At 42.4% G+C, this 8,747-nt stretch overlaps 1 long non-coding RNA gene across 2 annotated transcripts; it reads right to left on the bottom strand.

Moving 5' to 3' along the window:
* Positions 1 to 952: 952 nt before the first annotated feature.
* On the bottom strand, positions 953 to 5,463 carry LOC106581719 (uncharacterized). Of its 2 annotated transcripts, XR_006761240.1 has the most exons (5): positions 5,418 to 5,457; positions 5,258 to 5,287; positions 1,937 to 2,323; positions 1,724 to 1,773; positions 953 to 1,508 (listed from the first exon to the last, which is right to left on the bottom strand). It is a non-coding gene; the product is annotated as an uncharacterized lncRNA (long non-coding RNA). The 2 variants fall into 2 exon arrangements; XR_006761239.1 differs by having other exon boundaries at positions 5,258 to 5,463.
* Positions 5,464 to 8,747: the final 3,284 nt, after the last annotated feature.

Raw genomic sequence — 8,747 nt, 5'->3', positions numbered from 1 at the left:
AATGGAAGGAAATCTTAATGCTACAGCATACAATGACATTCTAGACGATTCTGTGCTTCCAACTTTGTGGTAACAGTTTGGGGAAGGCCCCTTTCTGTTTCAGCATGGCAATGCCCCCGTGCACAACACGAGGTCCATACAGAAATCATTTGTCAAGATCGGTGAGGAAGAACTTGACTGGCCTGCACAGACCTCAATTTCATCGAACACCTTTGGGATGAATTGGAACGCCGACTGCGAGATAGGCCTAATCGCCCAACATCAGTGCCCTACCTCACTAATGCTCGTGGCCGAATGGATGTAAGTTCCCGCAGCAATGTTCCAACATCTAGTGGAAAGGCTTCCCAGAGTTGAAGCTGTTATAGCAGCAAAGGGGGAGGGATAAACTCCATTTTAATGCCCATGATTTTGGAATGAGATGTTTGACGAGCAGATGCCCACATACTTTTGGTCATGTAGTGTATTTAGTAGGATGATATTAACAGACATAATACAGACCGAGAGAGAGAGAGTAGCTGAGAGAGACAGTGGCTGAGAGAGAGTGGAGACAGACAGCGTGGCTGAGAGAGAGACAGACAGCGTGGCTGAGAGAGAGACTGAGTGGCTGAGAGCAAGAAGATAAAAAAATAAAAAAAATAAAGAGATGGCAGATTGAAACAAGCATTCGTACCACACACCAACCTGTGTTTCCTCATGTCCCTTTGAGTCTAGCTGGCTTGTGTTAGCTTGCTACCTGGAAAATGTTCTGTCAGAGGAAGAGGCATGCTACCAGAGACAGAAACCGTGGCAACAGGAACAGCAGCCGCAGCAACAGCAGTAGCTCATAACACAAACCTAGTTTGAGATAGCGAAGCCACAGATAATGAAGGGAGTCAGATCCCCTAGTGGTCCCAGGCCTGAATCTGGCCAGGTTGCAGGATCAGAGCTGGCTATAGTGGCTATATGGGGGGGGGGGGTCTTGGCTGTACTCAGACCTAGCTGTCCTATCAGGCATCATCCATTGTCCATCCACCAGGATCCATCTGGACAGCCAACAACAAGAGTTTTGTTCTGAGCCTCTTAGCACAGCACAGCTTGTTAGCCAGGCCTGCCTCAATCTTGGTGTTTGGCTTTCTTATTCACCAATGTGTGCTCAACCTTGTACATTCACACACACACACACACAAAACGTAGCCCAAGCTTTACACACTCATCATTTGCAGCCAATACTGGTCTGCAAAAAGACAGGCAGTCCCATAGGCTTCCTATCCAGCTTGTTAGGTACACCGCAGACTGTACTCTGTCCTGGCCCAAATCACCCTCTGCGTCGCTCAAAACAAACAGCAGGGTCAGGAGATGGTGGTTGGACTGGTGAAGACTTCCAGGTCCAGCTATGCCAATATTAGTTGATTGTCTGAGCCAGATGGCCTAGTACATTGTTGGAGGATTAGATGATTTGTCTGTTACCAGTGTTGTACAGGACAACCTTCCAGAGTCTGATCATAGTGTGACCATCACTCCAATTAGACCTGAAAACAGACAGATCCCTTTTATCTTTCAAACAAGGGAGTGGACATTCATTTTAGTAAAGGTTTTCATGGAAACTGCAAAATAGGTCAAGAACATGTCCTGTGTTCACAACAAATAACCCTGTTTCAGCAGAATAGACTGTTATAAGCACAAACATTAAAATTCCCATTACAGGTCCAATGAGCATAGAGTACATGATGAATGGTAAACTTACCAATTGCTGTCGTGCTTGAAGAGAGGTTGTTCGCTACGTCATGCAGCATCCTTCAAAAATAAGAGAAACTCAAAGAAACAACATCCCAAACAATCTTGTGCCTGCTTGAAAGCCTGAGACAACAACCTTCAAAGCAGCCATGAAGAGGACCTATTGTTTGATGAGGCAGAGGCCATATAATGCATATCATTTTAAGTGAAGATGTTGAAGTACCTCTGGATGGTGACTCATGTCCCTGAGCCCAGAATACCTCACTACCATGGGCCAGAAACAAGATGAGGGAGAGAGAGAGGTCTGGGTTTGCGTCACCAACCTCTATGATTCAGTTGTGTTTGTGCCATGTTCTTTCTATCAATTCCTTTGATAAGGCATCAGGTTTGTGGTCCACTGGGACTGCCAATAGATGGAGTTGATTGGTGCTCCACTCAGGGCATGAGAGAGAGAGGAGAGTAGACGAGAAAGAGAATGTAAAGCCCCAGCAGAACCAGTACCCCTCAACACCATTGACCTGCATGATGAGCACAGACCTGCAAAGTGCTTTTATTTTCCCCTCTCCATCTCTCCCCATGTATCGCTCTCCTCCCCCGTATCTGATGTTCTCTGTTCATTCAGGGGAGATAAAAAGATGAAAGGAATGGAGGCAATCATGAACTTCAGTCTTGGATGTTTCTGTGGAAAAACACAGTTGTCTATGTTTTTCTACATCTCATGTTGATTTGAATTTGTTAGTCGTCAGTTCACTCAGATGTGAGTGATTTCAAAAATAAAATAAAAAACATTTTAAAGACTCCAGAAAACCACATACACCGTAATCAATATTAGCCTGTCACGTCCTGACCATAGAGAGCTCGTATTTTTCTATGGTAGAGTAGGTCAAGGCGTGACTGGGGGGGGGGGGTTTGTCTAGTTTAATTTTTCTATGTTGGGGTTTTCATATGATTCCCAATTAGAGGCAGCTGGTCATCGTTGTCTCTAATTGAGGATCATATTTAAGTAGTTGTTTTTCCCACTTGTGTTTGTGGGAGATTATTTTGAGTTAGTGCATGTTGCACCTCTGTCGTCACGGTGTTTGTTGTAGGTCTTGCATAGTTTCACATATTAATAAAGATGTGGAATGATACGCACGCTGTGCTTTGGTCCGTTCCTACACACAAGCGTGACATAGCCAGTCACTGCTATACGTGCATTGCATACATGCGTCCTTTTTAATTCTGCTGCCGTCACTTCTTCACCCTTCTCTTTCATAAAAAAAACTATTATAAAAAAAAAGAGCTGGAGTAGAGGTACAACAGGCACATTCAGAGTCGGTTGGTTATTGTGAGTCACCAGAACTCACCGTGTGGTGAGCACACACACACTAACCATAACAGCTTGTTTTGGACTCCTACTTTACAGGAACCTTCACAAGGACAGCTAGCTAGCCAGGGGGAAATTGATATATTACGCAATCATCAGTTTCTGATGGCAGTCGCAGTGGTATGTCTAAGAGAGAGACCGATGCATTCTACCATCCACACAGTGCAGCCAGTGTGTTTTTTTTTTCTTTGAGCTAAAAAGTGCAGAGCTCCTGACTTTATTCGCAGGACTTTTGCCAATCACAATGTTTTGGTGATTATTTTCCAAGGATTAGGGGTATTTTTCCGGTAGATTGTAATAGCCTCTGTATATTCTAACCTCCTTTTAATCAGCGGGGAGAAGGAACAATCACTTCCATCACTGGGATATAGCCGCTCTCCCAGCCAAAGTGTGTTGCTTATTTATCCAGAGTCTCAGACTCCCCCAGTTTATTTTATCAGACTGAGTGAAATTCCAGTATTGGCTCCAATTCGGGAGGTACTAGGGGCTTGTCTTGCCCCTTTCTCTAAGCAAATGTGGACAGGAGAAAGGTGTATAGGGTTATGGGGGGGGGGGGGGGGAAATGTACAGTTAACAGTGGAAATGTTTCAGACACCGAGAAATAGGATCTCTTAAAGAGTCGGTGACAGACACGTGCTGAAACGGGCCGGTAGTGAGACGCGGTGGTGGGGAACACCAATAGGGCTGACTAACGAGAGGATGTGAACAGTGGGAACTGGGAACCCTTAATTAAGCAGCATTACAAAGCCATGGGCTCGTGTGTTTACCTGCATGTATGTCATCAAACTCATACACCAGAGAAAAATCAGTGGCGGATCAGCTCAAAGTACAACCATACACGCCCAAACACACACACACACACACACACACAAAACAGCAGACACAAGCACACGCACACACAGAATGATATTTGATCATATATTATTCTACCTATATCAAAGGCTGGTTGTGTCAATTGATTTGCAGTATCGACTGGGGGGGTAAATTAAGGGTCTGGGTCTACGGATTGGCACTGAAAAGGCTCTAAAGAGACTGGCACTGGTGGACCAATAGGTGCCGGATCTCTCACGTCACACACACACACACACCTCAGAGGTGGAATGGGAGAACCTTCCTCCTTAGTTAATTTTATTTTTTAAAAAATAGTAAAACATTCAAAAAGTTATTATTTTTAGATAAAACTATACAAAATGCATTCACGTCACAAAATAATTGATTAAAACACACTGTTTTGCTTTGAAGGTCTACAGCAGCCTCAACAGCACTCTGTAGAGTAGAACCATGGTATAGCCAGAACACAGCTAGCTTCTGTTGTCCTCTGGGTAAATTTGACTTCAATACAGCACCGAGGAGACTTATTGTTCTCACCCCCTTCAATAGACTTAAACAGTGATTATGACAACTTCCGGAGGATGTTCTCAAACCTATCAAATCAAAGGATCAGAGAATGAATGTAGTACTGAAAACAGCTAGCTAGCACTGCAGTGCATAAAATGTGGCGAGTAGTTGACTCAATAGTTAAACAGTTTAATAATTAAAATCCCTCATATTCTTCTTTCTTTGCCTTCTCAGTGAGATGGATTCACGGTCAGAAGCAGCTCATTGGGCCACTGATGTTCATATCAAGTCTCCAATTAAGTTCTCCATCACGCTAATGTGCAGTATCGACTGGTACCTCTTTGATCTGTATTAGTTAAGGTTTCACTACGTTTGATCCCTCTCACCAAGACCTCACGGCTGGACCTCTACTGCCGGCGGGTTACTTCTCAGCTCTTTGTCGCTGTCTCTGGCGTGTGTGTTGGTGTGTCTGGCTGTCTGTGGCCTTGCTGTCCTCAGGGAATGGCTACAAAGAGACTGAGCTCCTCATCTAGCTCTGTCTACCACTTTCACAGGCCATCAAAGTCAACCACAACACCCCATTAGTGGCCATTTGGGAGAAAACACATTTAAATAAAGGAATGAATCCAATGTGGACAAACAGACATCAAAATAACAACCATAACATTGTCTAAGCTATTAGTTAATGCTCCAGCTTAATAACCATAATGGGTGGTGTTACGAACCCAATAACTAGCCTACTAACATAGTGGCACTCACTAAGTCTAGGGCTGTTAGGCCTAGTTACATGGTCTGCAACCTGAATGAGCATGTATGTGAGAAGGGAGACAGCAACCTTACCTTGGTCCAAGATCAGCTCTCTCTTGACCTCTTGGTCGGCCAGTTAAAGCAGATTATTATTTGTTCAGATGGTGACGAAACATAAATGTGTACAAAATTAGAAAAATACAAAAGGCATGCCCAAAATGAAGACTCAAAAACAAATGAAAGGCCTCATTACCAGGAAATAAAACCAGCAGGCTCCCCAAGCTGGCACTCTGACGTTCACCCTAATTGGCAGCACCTGATGTGCTTATCAACCCTTGGCTCAGAAGCCAGACCTGGTTGCTGCCACCTGGGGATGGAGTGTGGAAATGTATCCTGGATAGTGTGTTTGTCTATGTCCTAACACTAACCTTGCCCCGATATCATAACAGTTGTAATCGGTCCCAAATAAAATGTGTCTAATGTGTATTAATTGATAAGGAATTAATTTGGTTGTTAATGCAGGACATAGCTGCTTTGCCTTTAAACAAATAGTTTTCCATTGTTCGTTAAGTGGTGGTCCGGATAGCCTTTGTTTAACCAACATATTCTAATAAACACTGGTGATTTTTCCCTATCAAAGCACAACCAGAATTATATTGTGATACATAGGGATCCACATGTTGTATTAGAGACATGTCTTTGTGTTAAATGTATTATGTCTTCCTTTATTTTATTTGACCTTTATTTCATCAGGAAGTCCAGTAGTGAACAGTATGTGTTTCTCTGTGCTAAACCCTTCCCTTGTAATATAAATGTTAATGTTATATATTCTTTGTATCAGACACTGGAAAGCATCTGCTCGCCAACAGAGTCATACTGTATTGGGTGGAATAGCATAGTACTGTGAAGTAGGTCTATTCTGATGAGAGCTTTGTTGCCCACACACAGTTATATCACATACAACAACAACATGCTAAACAGCCCACAGTGAATACTGTACACAGTGAATTCAGACACATTGTAAATGTATTGAATGAAGCAGATCATGGAAGATTATTTGTACTTTACATATCAATCCAAAGGCACAATAAGTGTCATCTTAACCCAGGATATCCAATGCCTGAAAATGGTCTGTAAGTATCAGAGCCGGAAACAACAGCATCAGAGTTACAGGCTAGAGCTAATATGACAGCAAGCAGACAGAAGAGCAAAGAGGATTGCTAAAGAAAGAAATATTTAGATTTCTGTAACATTTCTAAAGAGCAAAAGTTCCTCTAAATTTACTCATGCTTTAAAAAGGGATAGAAATGTCAAACCCAGTGAAAAAAACTAACGCGAGTAAATATCATGTAAATCTCAGAGAAAGAAAGCAGCAGGTTTCCACCGCCATAGAAACAACTGTGAAAAATGCAATTCCACCGGCCTTTCTCCACTGAAGTGTTGGGGATTAGGGCACCAGAGGCTCACAGGGCAACCCGCTGGTCCTACACTGCTCTCTCACAGGACCTGATATACAGGACCCATTTATATGCGGCCATTCCAAACGTCTGACTTATGGCCACACTGCCATTTTGATGACATCTGCTAGGCATCCAGGAATCCGCTTAACCAACAACCTTTTCTCCCTTCTTCTCATCCTGCTTTCTTTTCTTCTCTTTCATTTCATTAAATCTGGATGGGATGACACTTCTCACCTTTTTCATCCTCCCCTGTGTGAAATTCTCTTTAGTTATATTGAGGTTGGGGGGAAAAAAACGGTTAAGAACCCAAACATTGGCGACACCTATGGCGAGCGGAACAAGGGCGACCTTGTGTTTACATTTACGCGGAGCCACTACCCCACTGGGATATTGATGTGGTGTTACAAGCCTGGAGCTAGCCAGGCAGAGAGAGCAAGAGAAAGGAGACGAAACGGTTCTCATAGTGTTTCGCCAAACCGCTGTTCCACGGGACTCCAGGCTGCCCCCTTTTGTTCAGGTTGAGTAATAGTGTTTTGGATCTGCACACCTAATAAGAGTGTATCAGAGGGAACCAGTGACTCCCGACTCGACTGGAGAGAGAGGAGATTAGCTCTGTGGACATAGTGTAAAATGGATGCTTCCATAAGCCCGCTGAACGTGAAAGTGTGGGACAATTGTCTCGAAGAAAGGAGACAGGGGGTTGTGTGTGTGTGTGTGTGTGTGTGTGTGTGTGTGTGTGTGTGTGTGTGTGTGTGTGTGTGTGGTATGTCTTGGTCTGTGGATGTCTATGACCTAATGACTGAACCAACACTACATTCATCATCCCAGTGTTTTCCTTGTGCTTTAACAGCTTCTGTCCCTCTACTGACCCCACTGGTCAGACACAATATAGCATCACACAGATCTATGAATCACTGCATTGATAGCCATATCTCTTCAACCATGTAATTATTGCTATGTACATACAGATGGATTAGCTATTTACATACAGATGGTGCCCTGCTAGCCTCATATCCTACAGATGGCATAGGGGCATAGGGCTGCTATAGAGAGGCCATTTTAGACCATTCTCAGACTTGTGTGATTACTTGTTTTTGTGATATGATACATATTTATTTGGGTTTCCTAGAAAAATAATACAGATAAAAAAAAGATTGTAGAAACAGATTGTAGATACGTTTACAGTTTTATTTCCAGATCACTGAGCTCGTCTTGAATTGCGTATTCAGTATATGTACAGTACAAGTGCACAGTCAAATATACAGTATATCTATTTATTCATGGTTTAAAGTGATTCAAAATATAGAAACATCACCCCATTTAAGTGTTCTGTGAACCATATAAATGGATGCACAAGCAAGGCTTCTCCATATTAACTATTGATGTCTGCACTGTTGTGATGCTTCTATCTCTGCATGGCTCTGGTACTGGGAGGAATCAAAGAACTGGAATAAAAGTTACAGAGGACAAAATTAAATACATGGACATTTATTTGTTAGAAAATGCATTTGCCTGTTGTGGAGAGCATGTATCTCTGAAATAGACGTGGATGCATTTCATCCTAGTGCTTCAGCATGGCACTAAAATGCTCTTAAAAGCTGTTAACACTATACAGACCATGGAGTAAATAATGTGTAGAAATAAAAGCTTACTAAAAATACAATAGTACAAATAAATAAAATAGACTTTCCATTTGGCTGTTGTATTATTGATATTGGACAAAATAGTCCAAATGAAATAGTGGCTTTGAAGGACACATTGGGTCAAGACAATTCAAATATGCCAGGCACACAAGCAGCAACCCAGAACTTATAAGGCATCTTTTCACTTCTCCCCTCATTTCCCTGTCTAAGAGTTATAAATAAGTAAATGTCTCTCTCTTGCAATGATAGAAATGTCGCTTCTGCATTATCCATATGGGCCAAGGGCATAAAAGTTCAGCTTGTAGTGGATTCAAGCAACAAACAGCTTTTTATTTATTTATTTTATTTTTTTACTTTTTTGGTTTTTACCACATTGTACTTAGTCAAAAGTATACTCACAAAATAATAAATACAGTCATTTATCTCTTTGCAATGATAAAACTCATTCTACTCAGCCCGTTTGGATCAGGAAGGTGAGTA

Source organism: Salmo salar, chromosome ssa21, assembly GCF_905237065.1.
Source record: "Salmo salar chromosome ssa21, Ssal_v3.1, whole genome shotgun sequence".
Classification (NCBI taxonomy): Eukaryota; Metazoa; Chordata; class Actinopteri; order Salmoniformes; family Salmonidae; genus Salmo; species Salmo salar.
The sequence above is the reverse complement of the archived record's forward strand: the minus strand, read 5'-3'. Positions and strand labels throughout refer to the sequence as shown.